At 38.1% G+C, this 21,791-nt stretch overlaps 1 protein-coding gene across 1 annotated transcript in view; it reads right to left on the bottom strand.

The window, feature by feature from the left end:
* LOC106879445 (uncharacterized) overlaps nucleotides 1–20,148 on the bottom strand; it is a 37,932-nt gene extending 17,784 nt beyond the window's left edge. The window contains exon 1 of the mRNA XM_014928999.3: nucleotides 18,606–20,148. The gene's annotated coding sequence lies outside the window, so the exon portion shown is untranslated. The remainder of the gene's footprint in view (nucleotides 1–18,605) is intronic.
* Between the last annotated feature and the right edge of the window lie 1,643 nt (nucleotides 20,149–21,791).

The raw sequence follows: 21,791 nt of genomic DNA, 5'->3' as shown, positions 1-21,791 counted from the left end.
AATTGACCTTTAGATATGTTGGATTTACATTTCTTCTCTGTCATAGTAGATTGAGCTGATCGTCAAAGGAGGCTAATATGTTCTTCTAAATTTTTGTCTCTATTTGAGGAGAGTCTGAATCCTGTTCTGTTTTTGACCAGTGATTCATCTGTGTGTTCAGTATTTAGAAAGAATTCTCTCTAATGTAATTTTTGGCAAAATTCTTTTGTGACTTTTATAAGTTCAGCTTGGTTGGGTTTTGAAGTGGGTTTAAATTTCAGTCTATTTTCCAGGAGTTTAATTTCTTCTTTAGATAATTTCTTAGTGGATAAATTTATTATTTTCAGTTTGCTTATGTGTTGGTTTTCTAATATCTCAGGAAGAGTGGTGTTATTTTTATCTCTTTTTTAGTGGAATATCTCCTATCTTAAAAAATGGTTTCCATTGGAGTTGGGAGTGTTTTTGTGGGAATTTCACATTTTTCTGTTTGAGGTTGGTTATTCATGGGTAAGTATGTTTTTAGTTGTTGGATTGGGAGTTGATTCACTATTCTAATGTTGTTCCATCTGGTTTATTTGGTTCTATCATTTAGTGTTGGGAGAGTTCTATTTGTTCTTTGGTTGGGATTGCAAGTTCTCTTATTTCTTGTTATATCTGCGTATGATCGTAAATTTGTGTTTCTTAGAGGACTGCGGTATTTTTGTCTGTTTTGTGGAAAAATTTCCTTTCTTTTGGTGGTGCTTTGAGGTCTAACGGTTGTGGTAGTAGGTTGGTGTTTAGGTATTATTTGGTTTTTACCATAGTTGTTTTCATATTCCTGTAGCCAATGGATTTTTGATAAAAAGATTTTCTTGGACTTCCGGTTTTTCCACATGTCTAGAAGTTTGTTTTGGATACTTCTGCTGCTTCTTTTCTTAATTTCTTCATGTATATAGGTGTCATAGTTTTCAAATTTCTTTTGGAAGTTTGTTACTCTGAGGCAAAGTAGTGTGTTGTCAGCTTCAAATCTGTATAGTGCTAAATTAAGGTGAATCTTTGTTTCTTCGTTTGTTTCCAACGTTATTTCTTTGATATAAAATTTTCTAGGGAGTATTACTTCTCTGTTCGTCTACTGTTCATATGTGTTGGCAAGGTTTTCATTTTTTAGGGCTCTCCAATATGTTTGTTTTCTTTTATTTAATACTAGCAGAAATACCCGGCATTGCCCGGGTTAAAGAGAATAATGAAATCTAAAAATGCCGTCTAGACTACGCAACCCTCAACTGTTAGTAGCTACGATACCATATTTCTACATTAATAACTCTCCAATCCTTGCCAGCATGGAACATAGACATTAAGTGGAATGCCAGTCTCTCATCTGGGAAGGCCTTGAAATCAATGTTACCAACTGGGGACTATGTGTGTCGCAGTGATAATAAAAAGACTCAAAGGAGGACTGCAACGAAATAATTTTACTCAACACTTTGCAAGTGAATCAGTGGAGGCAAAGATGCGTCTCATTTACTTGACAATTTATGCACCACATTGCAGAAATCACAATGTAAGTATATCTGAAAGGGTAGTCTTACACTGTTATACCGTTGAATTACAAATAATGTTATGTTCGGGTTAAAATTTCATCAGCATCAAAAATATATGAATTTTCATGGGAGTTATGGCCGTTATGCATAGAATATAATTTCCAAATTTCATAAAGATCCATTCAGTACTTTTGACGTAGTTTTGGATAAGAAAACAAATGACTAATGTGTGTTTGTGTGCATGTGTATGTGTGTGATGGGTGTATATATGTATAGATATCTGTATGCATGTATATATATGTATATATGTGTACATATTACATGTACATCTCTCTCTATATATACATCTACACATATGTATACATATACATGTATACATATAGATCTATATCTATATATATGTCTATACATATACGTGTACATATACATCTATATGTATACATATACATCTCTCTCTCTCTCTCTCTCTTTCTCTCTCTCTGAAAGTATCTGTCATTACAGTATCGAAATGTGATTGTTTCAGTTACTGGAATAACGTGTACATATACATCTATATGTATACATATACATCTCTCTCTCTCTCTCTCTCTGAAAGTATCTGTCATTACAGTATCAAAATGTGATTGTTTCAGTTAGTAGAATAGTTTCATTTTTAAAGTGAAAGTATTTGACATCAGTGTTTTTGTTTCACTTTTGACACGTAATACTTAAATAGTGGAGGAGATATTATGTTGCCGTGGGCTCGAACTCTGCAAGAAATTAAAATTTTTTTTGACTAAAACACAACTGGAACCCTAAGTAAGGCATCTGTAAAATTTGAATGAAATTGGTTGCGTAGTTCTCGAGTTTTAGGGATTCACACGCACACAGACAGACAGACAGACACACATTCTCATTTTTATATATATAGATACTGTTCCAGATGTTTTTCATCTGGCTTTTCTTTTTGTATGCTTCCTTTTCCAAATTGAGTTCAGTCCATTCTTTTATTATGTTTTGTGTGATTGAATTTTAGTTGTGGGAATCCATTTCAGGAGTTCTACTTCGGTTTTCATCTTGATGATGGTCTTTAAGAAGGGAATGCAGTGTTTCTCTGTACATCTATGTTTCTTATTCCATTTCATGGAAAGCATTAGTAAGGGATTCGTATTTGTTTATCATGATTGAAAGTTTTTAGGAAATCTCCTCCAATAATGTTCCAGATTACAGTGATTTGGCTGTTGATTTTGATCCTGTGCAAGCCATCCTATTTTATGGATTGTACCAATCCATAAAACAGTAGAATAATAAAAACAAAAGTTCTTGCTTCAGTATAATATATTTGGAAAAATGAGTAGAGATGGCTAATGTGGGGATAATTTTTATTTAGTGTACAGGTGTGTAAATATGTATATTTACATAAGCATATATCAATTGAACTGAATTGAACTAGTTTCAGTTCACAAACTGTGAACATGCTGGAGCACAACCATTTGATTTTACAACATACACATTTTTTACTTTCCAAAAAAAGTTTTTTAGAACTTGACATTCAATGCATGCTGCCTTCCCTTGCACTTCTTGCTGTGAAGCTAAATTCAACTGGGACTCTTGAGAGTAAGAGGTCTAATCCTGTTTTTTGATGACACATCCACCTAATGTGAGTATACACTCTTTTTTGTACTATCTTATGTATGCATGTGCATATATATGTGGAAATATCTATAGGTGTGTGTATATATGTATATATGTGTGTGTGCAGGTAAGTAAGTATGTATATTTACATAAAAATATAGGGATATAAGTTTGTATGTATGTACACCCTCTTATGTGTGTATCATCATCATCATCATCATCGTTTAACGTCCGCCTTCCATGCCAGCATGGGTTGGACGATTTGACTGAGGACTGGTGAAACCGGATGGCAACACCAGGCTCCAGTCTGATTTGGCAGAGTTTCTACAGCTGGATGCCCTTCCTAACGCCAACCACTCAGAGAGTGTAGTGGGTGCTTTTACGTGTCACCCGCACGAAAACGGCCACGCTCGAAATGGTGTCTTTTATGTGCCACCCGCACAAGCCAGTCCAGGGGCACTGGCAACGATCTCGCTCGAAAATCCTACAGGAGCCAGTCAGGCGGTACTGGCAACGGCCACGCTCAAAATGGTGCATCTCATGTGCCACCCGCACAAGAACCAGTCCAGGGGCACTGGCAACGATCTTACTTGGCTTGCCGGGTCTTCTCACGCACAGCCCATTTCCAAAGGTCTCGGTCCGTAGTCATCGCCTCGGTGAGGCCCAATGTACGAAGGTCTTGCCTCACCACCTCAGCCCAGGTCTTCCTGGGCCTACCTCTTCCACGGGTTCCCTCAACTGTTAGGGTGTGGCACTTTTTCACGCAGCTATCCTCCTCCATTCTCACCACATGTCCATACCAGCGCAATCGTCTCTCTTGCACGCCACAACTGATGCTTCTAATGTTCAGCTTTTCTCTCAAGATACTTACACTCTGACGGGTATTCACATTGACATTACACATCCAACGGAGCATACTGGCTTCATTCCTTGCGAGCTTACGTATGTCCTCAGCAGTTACAGCCCATGTTTCACTGCCATGTAGCATGGTTGTTCGTACGCATGCGTCATACAGTCTGCCTTTTACTCTGAGTGAGAGTCCCTTTGTCGCCAGCAGGGGTAAGAGCTCTCTAAACTTTGCCCAGGCTATTCTTATTCTAGCAGCTACACTTTCAGCGCACCCACCCCCACTACTAACTTGGTCGCCCAGATGGCGGAAGCTATCGACTACCTCTAGTTTTTCACCCTGGAATGAGATAGAAGTTGTTTCCTGTTTGTTTGCAGTCTTTATTGCACCTGAACATCTGCCACAAACAAAAACTAACTTGCTAGTTAACCTGCCTTTGATGTTGCTGCACCTCTTATGTGTCCATAGCTTGCACCGGGTACATCTTATAGAGTTACTACCTACTCCTTTTCTACATACTGAGCAGGGCCATCTACCTGAAGGGGTTTGTGTTTTATCTACCTTCCTACTTATTAGGATTTTGGTTTTAGCTAGGTTGACTCTAAGGCCCTTCAATTCTAGACCTTGCTTCCACACCTGAAACTTCTCCTCTAGTTCTGATAGTGACTCCGCAATTAGGGCAAGGTCATCAGCATAGAGGAGCTCCCAGGGGCAACCTGTCTTGAACTCCTCTGTGATTGCCTGGAGGACTATGGTAAATAATAGGGGGCTGAGGACGGAACCTTGGTGGACCCCTACCTCTACCCGGAATTCATTGCTGTACTCATTTCCAACCCTCACCTTACTGGCCGCATCTCTGTACATGGCTCGCACAGCTCTCACTAGCCATTCTTCTATCCCAAGTTTCCTCATTGACCACCAGATAAGGGATCGGGGGACCCTGTCAAAGGCTTTCTCCATGTCAACGAAAGCCAGGTACAGAGGTTTATCCTTGGCTAGGTATTTCTCTTGCAACTGTCTCACTAGAAATAAGGCATCAGTAGTGCTTTTACCTGGCACGAACCCAAACTGCATCTCATCTAAATTGATTCGCTCCCTAATTAGTTGGGCTATGACCCTCTCTGTAACTTTCATAACCTGATCTAACAGCTTGATGCCTCTGTAATTATTTGTATCTAAAGCGTCCCCTTTACCTTTGTAGCAGTTGACTATGATGCTGCTACACCAGTCATAGGGTATGACTCCTTCGTGTATCACCTGGTTCGTAATACGGGTGACTAGGCTATAGCCAACACTGCCAGATATTTTGAGCATCTCTGCAGTGATTCCTGATGGGCCGGGGGCTTTCCCGGTCTTCATACTCTTAATTGCTTTATCTACCCTGGTACTATCAACTCGGATAGCTGGTCCCTCTATTGGGTCGACATAAGGCAGGCTCTCTTTCTCCCATTCATTCTCTTTATTAAGCAATCTATCGTAGTGGCATCTCCAGACCTCTTTCTTTGCATCCTCATTTAATGCAAGCGTACCATCATCCATGCGAACACATTTCTCTCCTACAACATCACTATTCTCTCTCCTACACTGTCTTGCAACACGAAATACCTCGAGTCTTTGGTCCTCACGGCGCAGAACATTGGCAAATCTTTCCTTATCTGCTTCTCCTCTGGCTAAATAAACCTGTCGCCTAGCCTCCCTTCTGGCACATTGGTACAATTCCCTGCTACCACCGTTCTTCCAGTCCTTCCAAGCTTGTTTCTTTTGTCTAATAGCCCTGTCTACCTCCTTGTTCCACCACCACGTTACTCTGGGTTGGGAGGGGACCTTACACCACCCACAAATCTGGTCGGTGGCTTTCAACAGGTTGTCCCGCAGAAATCTCCAATTGTCTTCCACGTTGTATGATGCTACGTGAAAACATATGCATGTGTACACACATATATATGTATGTATATATATATATATATATATGTGTGTGTGTGTGTGTGTGTATGTGTGTGTGTGTGTGTCTATGTGTGTATGTATGTATATGTATATATATATATGTCTGTATATATGTATGTGTGAGTGTATGTGGAAGTATGGGTATGGATGTATGTGTGGGGATGTTAAGGGTGCATGTGTGTGGTGTGTATGTGACTAAATAAGGGCATACCATACCAAATGTGAAAAATTAATAAAATGACCTCAAATCAATAGATTCACAAACGTCATCTTTTGACAAGAACTCACAACTTTTTTTGACCACTTCTAAAAATATTCTGTTTCTTTATACTTTTGTCTTCTTACTTTCCAACTTTTTTTCCTTCTTCCTTCTTTTCTTCTTTCTTCTTCCTTCTTCCTTCTTTTCTTCTTTCTTCTTCCTTTTTCACACATGCTGTTGTATTTACTTTTTGTACTCTTTTATTATTTTTTATTTTATTTTTTATATTAGTTTTTATATTCGTTATTTTTTTAATCTTTTGTTTCTTGTTTTTATTTTTTATCTGTATACTTGTAGGAAAAAGATCTGTTGCTATGTGAACAACCTTTTAAACCACAGAATTTCAGTTTGAAAACAGCTGTGGAAAAGCTCAAAACTCATTAGAGTAACTGGAAACATTATCATTAAAATAAAAATTATCCCTCCAAAAGCTATCTCATTTTTTTTCAAGGCTGTGTGGTAAGTAGCTTGCTTATGAACCACATGGTTCCGGATTCAGTCACATTGCGTGACACCTTGGGCAAGTGTCTTCTACTAAAGCCTCGGGCCAACCAAAGCCTTGTGAGTGGATTTGGCAGATGGAAACTGAAAGAAACCCGTTGTATATATGTATATATATATATATATATACATATATGTGTGTGTGTGTGTGTGTGTGTGTGTGTGTGTGTGTGTGTGTGTGTGTGTGTGCGTGTGTGTGTGCGTGTGTGCGTGTGTGTATATGTTTGGGTGTCTGTGTTTGTCCCCCCAACATCGCTTGACAACCGATGCCGGTGTGTTTATGTCCCTGCAACTTAGCGGTTTGGCAAAAGAAACTGATAGAATAAGTACTAGACTTACAAAGAGTAAGTCCTGGGGTTGATTTGCTTGACTAAAGGTGGTGCTCCAGCATGGCCACAGTCAAATGACTGAAACAGGTAAAAGAGTGTAGGCAGGTTAACTAGGAAGTTAGTTTTTGTTTGTGGCAGATGTTCAGGTGCAATAAAGACTGTAAACAAACAGGAAACAGCTTCTATCTCATTCCAGGGTGAAAAACTAGAGGTAGTCGATAGCTTCCGCTATCTGGGCGACCAAGTTAGTAGTGGGGGTGGGTGCGCTGAAAGTGTAGCTGCTAGAATAAGAATAGCCTGGGCAAAGTTTAGAGAGCTCTTACCCCTGCTGGCGACAAAGGGACTCTCACTCAGAGTAAAAGGCAGACTGTATGACGCATGCGTACCAACAGCCATGCTACATGGCAGTGAAACATGGGCTGTAACTGCTGAGGACATACGTAAGCTCGCAAGGAATGAAGCCAGTATGCTCCGTTGGATGTGCAATGTCAATGTGAATACCCGTCAGAGTGTAAGTATCTTGAGAGAAAAGCTGAACATTAGAAGCATCAGTTGTGGTGTGCAAGAGAGACGATTGCGCTGGTATGGACATGTGGTGAGAATGGATGAGGATAGCTGCGTGAAAAAGTGCCACACCCTAACAGTTGAGGGAACCCGTGGAAGAGGTAGGCCCAGGAAGACCTGGGCTGAGGTTGTGAGGCAAGACCTTCGTACATTGGGCCTCACCGAGGCGATGACTACTGACCGAGACCTTTGGAAATGTGCTGTGCGTGAGAAGACCCGGCAAGCCAAATAAGATCGTTGCCAGTGCCCCTGGACTGGCTCTTGTGCGGGTGGCACATGAGATGCACCATTTTGAGCATGGCCGTTGCCAGTACCGCCTGACTGGCTCCCGTAGGATTTTCGAGCGAGATCGTTGCCAGTGCCCCTGGACTGGCTTGTGCGGGTGGCACATAAAAGACACCATTTCGAGTGTGGCCGTTTTCGTGCGGGTGACACGTAAAAGCACCCACTACACTCTCTGAGTGGTTGGCGTTAGGAAGGGCATCCAGCTGTAGAAACTCTGCCAAATTAGATTGGAGCCTGGTGTTGCCATCCGGTTTCACCAGTCCTCAGTCAAATCGTCCAACCCATGCTAGCATGGAAAGCGGACGTTAAACGATGATGATGATGATGATGATGATGATATATATATATATGTATATATATATATATATATATATATATATATATATAAATATATATATATACACACGCACACACACACATGCATATATCAATACATATATGTGTAAACATATATATATATTTATATATATATATACGTATACACATACATATATATATACATTTTTTTTTCATAGTTTCGACTCGGAGCTGTGGCCATGCTGGGGCACCATCATTTTGCTACACTGTTATTACTGAGAGCCTCCTCTAATATGGTGAAGAACGGAGTTTGATGTTGCTACCCTTATTGGCACCTCTTGCCATGAGGTAAGTTCATCTGGGATTCTCGGCAGGAAGAGGTCCAGTTTTGATTTGAAAACACCTACATCCACTTTGTGTAGATCCCTCAGGCTCTTTGGGAGAAGATTAAAAGACTGTGGGCCCCTGAAACCCAGATTGTCGCAGTAATTAGTCCTGAAGTGCGATGGCATTGTGCAGTGTCGACCCATTCTGGCATTGGTGTAGTTTTCAATGCCAAAATTTGGCACAATTCCTTCAGGATCTTCCAGATGTATATTACTGCATACCTCTCCCACCTCTGCTCTAGGGAGTAGAGTTTTAGCTGTTTCAGTCTTTCTCAGCAGCTGAGCTGTTGCAATGAGACGATCTTCATTGTGAAGCTTTGCTGGATTGCTTCAAGGTCTGCTGTTAATTTTATGGGTGACCATAGCTGGGAGCAGTAACGCAGGCAGCTAAGGACGAATGTCCTCCATAGGACCATCAGGGTTTCTTTATCTCTGGTTCTGAATGTTCTTAGGATCAATCTAACCAGTCGTCTGCACTTTGTCGCCATCCTAGTAATGTGCACTTGGAAAGAGGTATTATCACTCATGTCAATACCCAGGTCCCTCACTGATTTAGGACCAGTGCACCCTGTAAGTTTTATATTCAGTTTTGGATGCTGGTAGTGCAGGGCTTGGAATTTTTCAGCATTAAACTGCATATTATTATCCTCAGCCCATCTGTAAATTGAGTCCAACTCCTGCTGCAGGTATGCAATATCACCAGGGGTCTGTATTTTTTGAGTGACTTTCATATCGTCTGCATAGCTAGCAAGGGTGGCTACCCGGGCAGTTAAGGTTATATCTGAGAGGGCCACTATGAATAGCAGTGGTCCCAAGACAGTGCCCTGTGGAACACTGCTCACTATTTGTGTTTTCATTGAGGTGGTTCCATTGGCCACTACTGTCTGACTTCTGTCTTTCAGAAAGTCATGTAACCACTCTCCAAGTTTTCCAGCTATGCCGAGATCATGCAGTTTGTGGCATATCATACGATGATCCACTTTATCAAAAGCTTTTGCAAAATCAAGGTATATTACGTCCACATTTGAGTTGTTGAGTAACTGCCTCAACATCCAGTCATAGTGCTGTAAGAGCTGGGTCAGGCAGCTCCTACCTGGTCGAAAGCCACGCTGGGTATCACTCAGCAAATCGTTTTCTTCAGGAAATGTGATTAGCTTCCCTCTGACCATCTGTTCCATGACTTTGCTGATGTATGAACTCAGAGTGATAAGTCTATAGTTTTTGGCATCTGCTCTGCTCCCCACTTTATGGATTGGGCATATTATTCCCTCCTTCAGTTTGCTTGGTAGCTCTGGAAGAGAATCTGTTGAGGTTCTGCCAGGGCAAGCTTACACAATTTGAGGAGGATTGCTGGAAAATCATCAGGACCAGCAGTTGAGTTTGTGTTCACCTCATCTATGGTTAGTAGTATATCTTCTTTGCTAATATTGATGTAATCCATCGTAACTGCCTCATTGGTTATAGGTGAGGCAGCAAAGAAATCCACTGGTTCGTTCACTTACCTTTGTTTCAAAGGGGTGGTAAAGACACTTTTGAACTGGTCATTCAGTACCTCACTGATCCTGGTTGTACTATCTGTAAGGGAGATATCCTTTTGGAGAGAGGTCCTATCTTGCAGCGTACTGAGGCTGTTTCTTTCCCATAATGAAAGAAAGCCTTTGGGTTTGACTTAATATTTTTTATAACCCAGGCATCTTTGTCTGCTATCTCCCTCACATAGGATTGTTGCAGGCTATTTTCAATCTCCATCAGTGTTGTTTTTAGGCGGGATATTTCGCTATTTTTGGTTGAAGCAATTTGCAACCTTCGTTCATTGTCACATGAGGATCTTCCTCTTCCTTGGAACCTTGTTCCTTTTTTTGTGTTGGTCTTGTGCTCTGTCACATATTTCTGGCATTTGGTTCTCATAACAAGCATGAAATATTCTAGTTTCATGCCAATGTCTAGTGTGGAGAGACATTTCAACCAGTCCTGTCTGAGAATCACTTTTGTGGAAGTTCAGATTGGAGAGATTTTGGGTGCTTCCTTTAGGCCATATGTCTCTGGCTACTTTTAGCACATACATAGACAGCTCTATTATGTTGTGATCCGAAAATAATGTCGGTGTCACTTTCACATCATGAACGATGTCTATTTTGTTTGTGAAGCAGAGATCCAAAATGTTATTCACCCTAATTGGTCTGAGTACAACTTGCTCCATGAATAGGGCATTGGTGATGTTGAGCAGAGACTCCACCTGTGTTTGTCTGCAATGAGTCATTCCTGAGAGCACAGAGTGGATGGAACTATTCATGTTGTGGAATACACCTATAAATGTTTTGAGTGGAAATATAGTCAGTTCACTCAAGGTTTGAGGGACTGAAACAAAAAATTGCAATAAAACAGAGTAGAACACCTGTATGTAGGCCAAAATGAAATGAAAAATTGCCCACGATGAAAAGTAAACATTATTCAAAAGTTCCGTGGTCAAGACTACTCATTGATTTCACTGGTCCATTAAATGGTTTTTACTATTTAGTGGTAGTTGATAGTTTCTCGAAATGGCCTGAAATTTGTAAGTGTAAAAACCAACCTCCTCAACTGTGATAAATTTTTTACACGAATTGTTTGCAAGATTTGGCATCCCAGGCAAGATTGTGTCTGACAATGGAATGCAATTTGTGTCTAGCAAATTTTTAAAATTTTGTGAAACATTCATGGTAGAACATAGAACTATGGTGCCATACCAATCCCAGATCTAATGGACAGACAACGCATTGTCAATACCTAAATAAAATGACACTTCCTAAGAAAAACTTTAAAGGAAATATATTGTAGGGAATTAGTAATAATGGTACGTCCTTCCTACGTGACAAATGGAATAACATAGTCACTATAAATAGAGAGAAGTACATGAAGTATGAGAGTATGTAGTAAGCGGTCAGAGATAGATGTGTCTTTACTGGTTTTACTAGGTATACTGTATACTGAAGTAGACAGTTATAACAATATATATATGTAACAACAATATAACAACAAAACAACAAAAACCACAGCCACTCTTCAATACTAACACAACAGATGAAATATTAAACTCCACAATCAAGAGCCCTTCCCTGTGTAGCTCTCCAGTTTCTCTTTTCCTCGAAATACCACAAGTGACCCATCATCATCACTGTCATTATGTTCCACTGCTATTATCTTTACCACAACTAGACAATAGCAACAACAACATGATCTGCATTGGCAGTCACTCTTCAATACTAGAACAATTGATGACCTTTTAAACAATACAGTCTCTAGCTCTTCTCTGCAACCAGTCCACTCCAATTCTCATCAGAATAACACAAGAGATCCATCATCACCATTGTCATCCTAGTCTACTACTACTCCAATTAGTGAAGAACCACTCCTTTCTTCACCTGCTTCTCTCCACTTCAATCTAAATGTATACCTGACAGCTCCGTGATAAATTTCCCAACTGTAAATAAAGTAAAATCATGAACACACGAAACCCCAAAATATGCCACTATTCTCAATGCGAGAGACTATGCATATGCAGTGACTGTAGCTTCTCACATCTTCCTGGGACAAGATGCACAATTCATACAAGCAATACCAGCCAACAGTCGCGTGGCTTAGTGGTTAGGGCATTCAACTCACGATGGTAAGGTCGTGAGTTCGAATCCCGGTGACATGTTGTGTCCTTGAGCAAGACACTTTATTTCACGTTGCTCCAATCTACTCAGCTAGCAAAAATGAGTAATACCTGTATTTCAAAGGGCCGGCATAGTCACACTGTTTCACGCTGAGTCTCCCTGAGAACTATGTTAGGAGTACATGTGTCTGTGAATTGCTCAACCACTTGCACGTTAATTTCATGAGCGGGCTGTTTCATCGATCATATCAGCTGGGACCCTCATCATCGTAACCAACGGAGTGCTCCTGTTTACCAGCCATCACCAAACCACACATCTTACAACACCATCACCATCACTACTAAATGTTAAATCACACTTAATAACTTCTATACATGTAATCCGGAATCCTAAAATCTGTTACTATTCCCAACACAAATGATTAAGTCTGATGTGTGACTGTCCCTTCACTCATCTTTCAGGGACTCAATGCACTAGCAAAAGCATGGCTTCAAACCACCACCAAATCTATAGTAGAAACATACCTTACAGCGGCAGTGTTGGCCCAGGCTTTCATCGAAATGCAGAAGTTACCCACATATCTACTGTAGAAATCAAAAGCCGCAAACCATATAACTATAACCATATTCAACAGTGCAACAATACCAACTTCAGACCCCTCACCCCAAAGACAAGAAAATTCTTTTTTAGCTATGATGAATCTGGCAAAAGAAATAAAAAAGACTTCTAGCTCTCACACAGCACCAGCTCCTGCTATTACCCCACACACCATTGCTGTCATTAACCCATGAACTCAACTTTATAATAATGCCGAATGTACATGGTCTTTCACACTTCACAAATTGAAGATAAGTATCATATCTTAGACACCTAAGGAGGACGTCCTTATCTTTGGTTCACCGATCCTCCAGCCTGCCATTTGCTCCACTCTCAGGTCTAAGCTCCTCCAGCTAGAAAGACTGTCGGACAGACTGAAGGCGATTGATGCCCACCTAGCATTGTTCCTGTTAAGGAACTGTTTCACCATCCTGAAGCTATTGTATACCCTCCTCTGTGCCCCTTGCTACAACCATGTATCTCTCCATGATATCCAACAGGCCGCCAAAGAGATATGCAATATTCATTTCAATGACACTGGATGGCAACAGGCAACCTTACCCATCAAATATGAAGGCCTTTGATCTCCAGTCTCACTGGCCCTGCTGACTTTTCTCTCATCAGTAATCTCTTGCTGGGTCCTCATTAACAGGGTTCTTCACAACACAACTGAACATTCTGTGACTGGGGAACTTGAGGCAGCCTATGTGAATGGAGCCAGCATGGCCTGCACACAGCTGATGTCCATCCCCTTCTGCCTTCTGTGGACGTCCTGTCTTCTCAAAAGAATTGGGATGCCATGCAATGTAACATGACCACAGATAAGCTAGTCACTTGCAAAGGCAAAAGAGTTGTAAGCCTGTGAGATCGCTGAGTTGTGTGCAGAGGCTGAAGAGGTGTAAGCCTGAATGAGCAGTGAGCTGCTTGCAGAAGCTGTAGGATGAATGCATTAAATACAGGAAGAATGAAACATGCAAAAAATAATGTGCGACTGTAAATGCTGAAAGTACTGTGAAACAACACCGACTGCATCGGAGACTGAGTGTGCAAGACGAGGTGCTGAGTAGAGGGCATTTCACAGTGCCAAAAAAGCATGTTACAGAATGGATGCACATAAAAGTATTAAAAAATGCAACAAAATGAACAGAAAGAAATTGGAACAGAAAAGCTCATGGCAAAGCTGAAAAAATATTGAAGGAAAAACAAGCAAACATGCAAAATGTTCAGTTTGTTGAATACATGTTCCAATGAATGCCATTAAGAAATGCATGGTTGGTGAAAAGAATGTTGCATTTCAGGTTAAGAAGGTTTTTGAAGTGTCATCCATTTGTGTAGTGCTAACAGTGACTGAAATTCGCTGTATGAGGCAACAAAATTGGTTGCTGTATGGAAGATATTGCAGGAATGATTTCGAAAGTAGCATTTAAACTGTGACAGCAGTGATGTTAGCACTGTGATCTGGCACAAAGGCTGAGGCGGTGACGGCATTAGCAGTGTTGCTGATGGCATTGTTGGTTTGCATGGCTGTCGAAGTCCAGTGATGTGGAAAATTCTAGAGAAGTGAATGTAATGGAGAACTCTCAACATTTTACATGCACATCTACTGCAAATGCTCAGATAGGCAATTGCGTGGAAAAAACCAACAAGGAAGATGAAGACAGGCACCATGTTGGACAAAACTTCAAGGTATGTTTACTAGCATAAAAGGTTTACAGTTGACATTGTGGGAGAAAAATATTTCAAAAGGAGATTATTTGAAAGAACACTGTGTATTTTCTTGGAAGAAGGATGCATACTCTGTTATGTACAAATTTGAGATGAAGAAGATGAATTCTAAAGATTCACTTGAATCATCAATTTTTAGTGGAGATGTGAGTGAAGACTGCAATTCTTTTAGCTTGAGGTTGCCAATTTTTAGTGGAGATGTGGGGGAAGACTGCAAATGTTTTAGCTTAGAGTCACCAATTTTTTAGCTGAGGTCATCAATTTTTTGGTGAACAGGCACTAAAATAACATCTGACTTCTTTTAACAGCAGTAGTATAATACCTTGTAATGCAATAATAGACAACATCCAAAAGGCTTAATAGAACATAGTAATTTATTATAAGAGGAAATGATGATAGCATTAAATCAAGATTTGCTTGACAGCTTACAGGGTATAGCATTCAGAGGTATGGTATAATAGTGTCCTAAGTGAACAAAAGAAAAGTTTGAGTTACTCATTATAGGGTCACAAATCCAGAAGAACATGTATGCAGCATAAATAACATGTAACACTTACTTTTAATGTATATCGTAAAATGTGAACAGGATAAATGTTTGAACAGTCCGTAAATAGTTATTTAGTTCTAGAGTGTTTCTTCTGTTGATATTCTTGAGCAGTGTTTGCTAAACTTTTTTGCACCAAATTCCAATATCGCCCACCTATCGGCTAAAAAATGCTTCATCGCCCACCTGTATAAAAAAAACCCTGACACAACCCCACCAACACAAAATCCCCTAGCCCCCTCCCCATATCATTTGACACATACATACACTATATCATAGACTCATTGCCCTGTTAGTGCCGTTTGTACTAAATATGTGGTTGTTTACAAACCCTTTATTGTGAGTTTAGTTTTGCCATTAGTGTCAATGAAATTCTAACATTAACTCTATATTTTTCAGACAGATTAACTTCTGGAAACTTGTGCTTTCTTTTACACTGATTTTCATTTTCTCTAAATGAACCATTGATAAGAACTACCAATGCAAAAATAAATAAGGATTTATTATAAAGGAAAAGAATAAAACTTTTTAATGAGAACCATGTGTCTGGTGCAATGCAGCTAGTGCAGATACATTCGGTTTCAAACTTGTCAACTTTAGCTGCAAGTCTCCTCGTTGTGTCAAGAATCAAGTTGTAGAAATTGATGAAATTGACATTTTGAAATGTTAGTCTTAAACAACACCAATTTCAAAATGAAGGTAGTGGTAAATAATTTACAATCAATGAGAGTTTTTCTGTTTCCTTGCAATAACTTATTCAAATCATTTAATTTTGTGAATATATCACAAAGAAAAAAGATATTGGACCTTGCAGCCATCAATGAAGTGGATAGTGGAGTATCAGTTCAAAAAAGCATAAAACAGTTTCCTTTTGACAGCCACTGCACTTCGGTATGGTATAAGAGTTTAATATGGTCCTCATCATTTCTCAGACAGATTTGATGGAAAATTCGATCAGACAAACAAGGGACTGGACTTCAATTTGTTCACAGTCTTGATAGCTAACTGTAGTGCATCATTCAACCTACTGTTCATATTTTTTACCACTAAATGCTGCTGGTGTGCCAAGTAATGAACAGTTAGTATCTGGTGGGAAATTTCACACTTTAGGAGAGATGAAAAACCTCTGTATCTACCTATCATTGAAGGGGCTCCATCAGACGCACAGGCAAGAATATTACTGAGTGGGATATTATGCTCAAAAAGGAAAGACTTGAGAGAGTGAAAAATAGTTGCCCCTCTTGAATCAAGCAACAATTTCTCTGTGAACAGCATTTCCTCACAGGGTTGAAGGTCTTTGCTGAAATACCGAACATATACCATCATCAAACATTGATTGTCCACAACAGTTGACTCATCCACTTATATAGAAAATTCAGAACACTGGAGAATATTAATGAGCTGATGTTTGACATCGTTGGTCATTTCGTCGATGCTTCAAGAAATTGTGCTACTACTAAGTGGGATCTTCTTCATAATGTTATCGGATTTTTGTGCATAATGGTTGACAAGACCTCTTCGATAAGTGGGCAAAGTTATGTTTCTCCAATTGTGTGAGACTTCCCAGACTTAGCAACAAGCAATGCAGTGTTGTAAGATGCAATCAACCTGTCATTCTCCTGTTTACTAGTTTCCTGGAGTAGTGTGTTGAATGTTTGTATTTACTTTTTGAAAGAGGAGCTCAGTTGCAAAAAGTATAACGGTTTGTCCTTGTCAGAATGCTTTGCATCAAAGTGATACTTCAGGCATGAAGGTTTCATTGCTTCATTGGTCAATGTTTGACGGCAAAGAAGGCACATTGGTAACTGACAGTTCTGAGGAGAGGGAATAAATCCAAACAATAAATAATCACTACTGTACTGGTGACAAATTTTCTTGACTGGGGGCATCTCAATGACTGTAACAAAAATATTCAATCAATAAACAAGTCCGCTTTTTTAATACAAAGGGACATTTCATGCGAGTATTTATATCAATAAAAGTGCATCCTTATTCTAGGCATGCCTAGATATCAGTAAATGTAGACTTCATTTCTAAAAATTCATTGTCACCCACAAAATGTTCATATCATCCACCTGTAAGATGAAATCGCCCACTTTGGAAAGCTATGTTCTAGAGTGTTTCTTCTTTCAATATTGCCCACATGGTGGAGTTGAGCTCCGACAGCAACATGACAAATTACGTCTGACTTTCTTGGAGGCTTGGCTGGGACTGATTAAGACTTTCCCACAACTTTGGGATAGGTGGTGGTGTGTACCTATGCGTGAGGCACAGCAGTTAGCTACACTAACCAAATTACACATAGATGGACAAATGTTCCATCAAAGGGAAAGTAGTGCTCCTACACTTCCTCTTCCCTTTCCCTTCTTCTGTTGCTTTCTTTTTCTGATCTCTGTAGTTGAAGTTTATTGTCTATTTAATCATTTACTTATTTATATTTACTCCTTCCTCTTCCTCTTATATCCCTATTTTATCCTTTCTTTACTTTTCCTACTAGCCAACTATTATAAGTTTAAATCTTGCAAGTCGTAATTTTGTTTCTATCTGGCTGATAAAAGATAATACATTCATTTTATGAGCAAGAGATGAGCAATATGAAAAGCATAGAGTTACAAAGCATAGTTTTCAAAATATAAATCTGTTTATGGAATTATCCAATCTATGCTTGAAATTGAAAATAGTAAAAAAAATCATAAATAGAAATATAAAATAATGAAATTATACATTTTTTTCTCACCTATCCAATATACATTGATTTCTGTTGCTGTCTGATATTTGGATGGTTTCCTTATAGAATTTTCTGAGAGATATCTTATTTCTTGATGATTTTAACAATTAAATTTTGAATATAAAAAAAAACTATGTATATAATTTCATTATTATATATTGTTATGTTAAAATTTTGAAATAAATTCTCTTTTCCATTTAAAATAACAACTCTATTTTGTTAAGGCTTAACTTGTTGATTATAATTGTTGATCACGATTTCGTTACAAGCGATCATCTGGAAACTAAATTAAAAAAATTTAATTTCTTCAGTTAAAACCATTAAATACTATCGTAAATTACCTTGATTGAAGAGAGAATAGACGGGAATAGGGAAAGTGAAAGTTTTAAAATATAAACAAATAAAATGGTACTGATAAAAGTTTTTTCTTATTCTTCTGTATGGTCAGCTACATATTTTTAAGGTGGGGGTTGGACCAACTTTTTTTAAAGAGCCGCCCATTGGGGAAAAAAAAAAAAATTTAATTATCAAAATTAATACTGTTAAATATTTGGAATTTTTTTTTACCGATATTTTATTTCAAGATTAACGCAAAAAAATTAAAATAAACAAAACTTAAAGAATTCCGTTCGCTGATTTACACCATCCGTTTTTTTTTCTTTCTTTCTGTCAATTAGTCTACAGTCTTTACCGTTTTCTAATATATAACTAGAACACCGACACCAGTTTCCACTAAAGTGCAGTGATAATTTAAATTGTTTGAATTGTCATAAAAAAGGCGGGAATTTTTTTAAAAAAGAAACATAAAAAAGTTGGAACGGAGAAATGGTAAAGAAAATTTCACTTACCGTGAAGTTGAAATATTTCTCTAATGACTTAATTGTTAAATATTGTAAGAACCTTCTGCTTTTCTGCAGTGGAAGGGAAGACAAGCTATAAAAAGTGAAGTTTGTCTACTGAAGGTTATTGTCTCCCTTTGTTAAAATGTTATAAACTTTATCTATATTTAAATTAAACTTTTCCTAATTTCGTTCAGGTTTCAAATTTTTTCTATCACTATTTAGTTTTCATAAAAAAATTGAATGGCTCTTAAAAAAAGTTGAAATGGAACTTATTTGAATTCCGTTCCGTTGCGTTTCGGTGCGTATCACGTTCCAATCATTACATATTATCGACCCAATTTTTTCACGTTTCAAAATGGCGTTGGCTTATATTTCCAATGTAATTGTCAAGGCATGTTTATGACATTTTTTTTAGTGTTTAAAAGCTGTATGCAACAATAATGACTAGTAAGTCTCTCTTTTATCTGTTCTTTCGAGATTTAGATGAAGTTAACAACACGTTTTCATTTAGTTTTACTATGAAACAACTTCATTTTTTTTTATATACCCACTGCTACAATGACGTCATGTTCTGTCGACTTCTAGCAGAAGAATTTTTTCATCTATTTTTAACATTTTCCTTTGCCGCTAAGAGAACTATATATTCAACAGTAGATGTAAGTTTATGTAAGGAATTAGATATTCATCGAATAGAAGCTGCTTTAATAAATTTAAATATATTCCATCAACATTAAGAGAATGTTAAATAGACATCTATTGTGGCATGTTTCGATACCAAGAAAAAAAAAGTCACATCTATGCTATTGACTGATTTATTGTATCTTTGTATTTTGTTGATAATCTTAGAATATAGATGAACGCATTTAAAGGCTTAATACATTTAGTCTGCTCAGGTTTTGAAAATTGCCTTTTTTCTGATTTTATTTTTTCCTGTAGCTAGCTCGCTAATATTGGTTTCCTTCTTACTGCCGAATATATTAGAGGAAATGAAAATTGAGATGTGATTTTCACGCATTTCCCTACATGAATTAAGGATTGAAATTGCGTCGTGGTTTCGACATGCTTGTAATTCACCAGTCCTCACAGGACTAACGATCATCATCAAGTAACCTTTATAAACATTACTTGTTCACTATAAGTACTATTATACCCTTGATTTAGTAAGTCCATAATAAAAGCTGTGACCATCCTGCTTTTTTTTTTAAAGGGGCTATGTCTCCCTTGGTTCACGTAAACCTTTTTGGCAAGTTTCATAAGACACATTAAGAAAAGAATTTTAATTTTTAACCAATATAGTGTGTAATTTAACTAATTTATTGTTGAAAGTTCATTGTTTCATTCACCCACCATGTATTATATTACCTATAGATGTAATCTGTACCCAGTCATATCCACATAACGCTATGAAATCAGGGCTAAGCAAAATTGGGATTACGAGAAACATTTATATTGCAGAAGAGGAAAAACTGAAAACATTCAGTTTGATATTCTGAAAGTAACACGGAGATGTCTGTTTGTATTGGATTTAGCATAAATTCAACAATGAATTAACTACTAAGATTTTCTACTTAAATTAATAGAATTTAAGAACCCAGTTGAGACAGAAAAGAGACACACCCTCTGATGAGACAGACAGACTCTTCCAGGCAATAAATACGTGGTTTGAATTTCATTAGTGAACCTGTTTTCTCTCTTTGTTTTTTTTTCTCAAACTGGTGCTTACCTATAATAATAAACGCAAAGTTCTGTCTATCCATCCGAGACCCCTGTATCTCAGTTTACATTTGCTCTACATAGACATATAATACCTTTTTGGAGTCAGAATGAGCCAGGGATTGGAAACCTGCCCATCATGTGGTTCTTGAACATCCAGCATTGGGATCATGTTTGGATGAGGATTTGTTATATGCTAACAGTTGAAAATTCAAATTCTAAAAGAACTCCAAAAATTTGTGAACTTTCAAGTTTTTCATTTAATACCATATTGGTAGGGTACCAATAAATGCTTTATTATTATTATTTCTCTCTTTAGTTTTGGGCTGCAGGCCCAATTAGCATTCACAGGAGTGAGCTCAAAAGTCTGCACAGAATGCGGCTTTTAAGCTAGTAACGTATAAAATTAAATCAAACAAGTTCAGAGAATTAAGGACCTATTGCACTGTCATAGTCAGTTTTTCCACCAGGTGAATGGCTTTTTTTTCTTTAATGATATATTTTGTTTTAGATAGATGTACTATCTTTGCTATAACAACAGAAAAGCAAATTATATGTGATTGCTGGTGTACAACAGTTTATTTTACCGTTGATGCACAGGTACCCACCACAAGATATTCCCAACATAAATGTTCAATAAGATACACAGTTTAGAATAAGTTGGAAGAATTAAGCATAAATTAGTAGGGTAGGGTTAGGTGGATTAGGGAACACATTTAATATGTTAGAAATGAAAGCCTTGGATAAAATACTTATGGTATTTAGCAAAATTCCATAGTAGGTTTTGAGTTCAAATCCTACTATGGTCAACTAATCACCCTCTAGGGTTGATAAAATAAAGTACTAGTCAAGTTCTGCGGTCACTATATGTACTTGTATATTGTTGGCTTGTACATGTATATTGTTAGCTCTTTCTTATAATTTGAGACTTTCAATTTCTCTCTGTTGAAGAAAATATCACCAGGAAAAAATGGCATAGATTTGTTTTCACTGATGGGGGTGACCCACAGACTATGGTTTCAGGGCCATCCTATGCAGCACATGTAGAATAAGACAACCGATATCAGGTGATAGAACTGCAATGGACTGACACTGATTAGGTTTTAGGCTCAAATGGCACATTCATAGCCACTCTGTTTGGTGTTGCATTCCTCCAGTTCAAAATTTTTGCATATCTATCATTATTGTTAAATACATTGACTTGTTCTGCCATTATGGTCTGGAGTAGTTATATGTACATATAGTATATAATCATTAGATATAGAGTATATATATTGTTTTTGCATTGATGCCGGTGTAGCTTAGACAGGTGTGAAGTACTCTCTCATCACTTCATCTTTATATCTTAGGTTCTCAATGTAATATTTAACTTCCACTGTTATCTCATTTTCACTTAACACTTATCTGTTTGCATGAAATGCCTACACCAGTGCAGCCACCTCTCTTACAGAGGTGTTGCCTTGATTATCCAGCTTGTTT

Source organism: Octopus bimaculoides, chromosome 20 (genome assembly GCF_046866305.1).
Source record: "Octopus bimaculoides isolate indiv1 chromosome 20, ASM4686630v1, whole genome shotgun sequence".
Taxonomy (NCBI): Eukaryota; Metazoa; Mollusca; class Cephalopoda; order Octopoda; family Octopodidae; genus Octopus; species Octopus bimaculoides.
The sequence above is the reverse complement of the archived record's forward strand: the minus strand, read 5'-3'. Positions and strand labels throughout refer to the sequence as shown.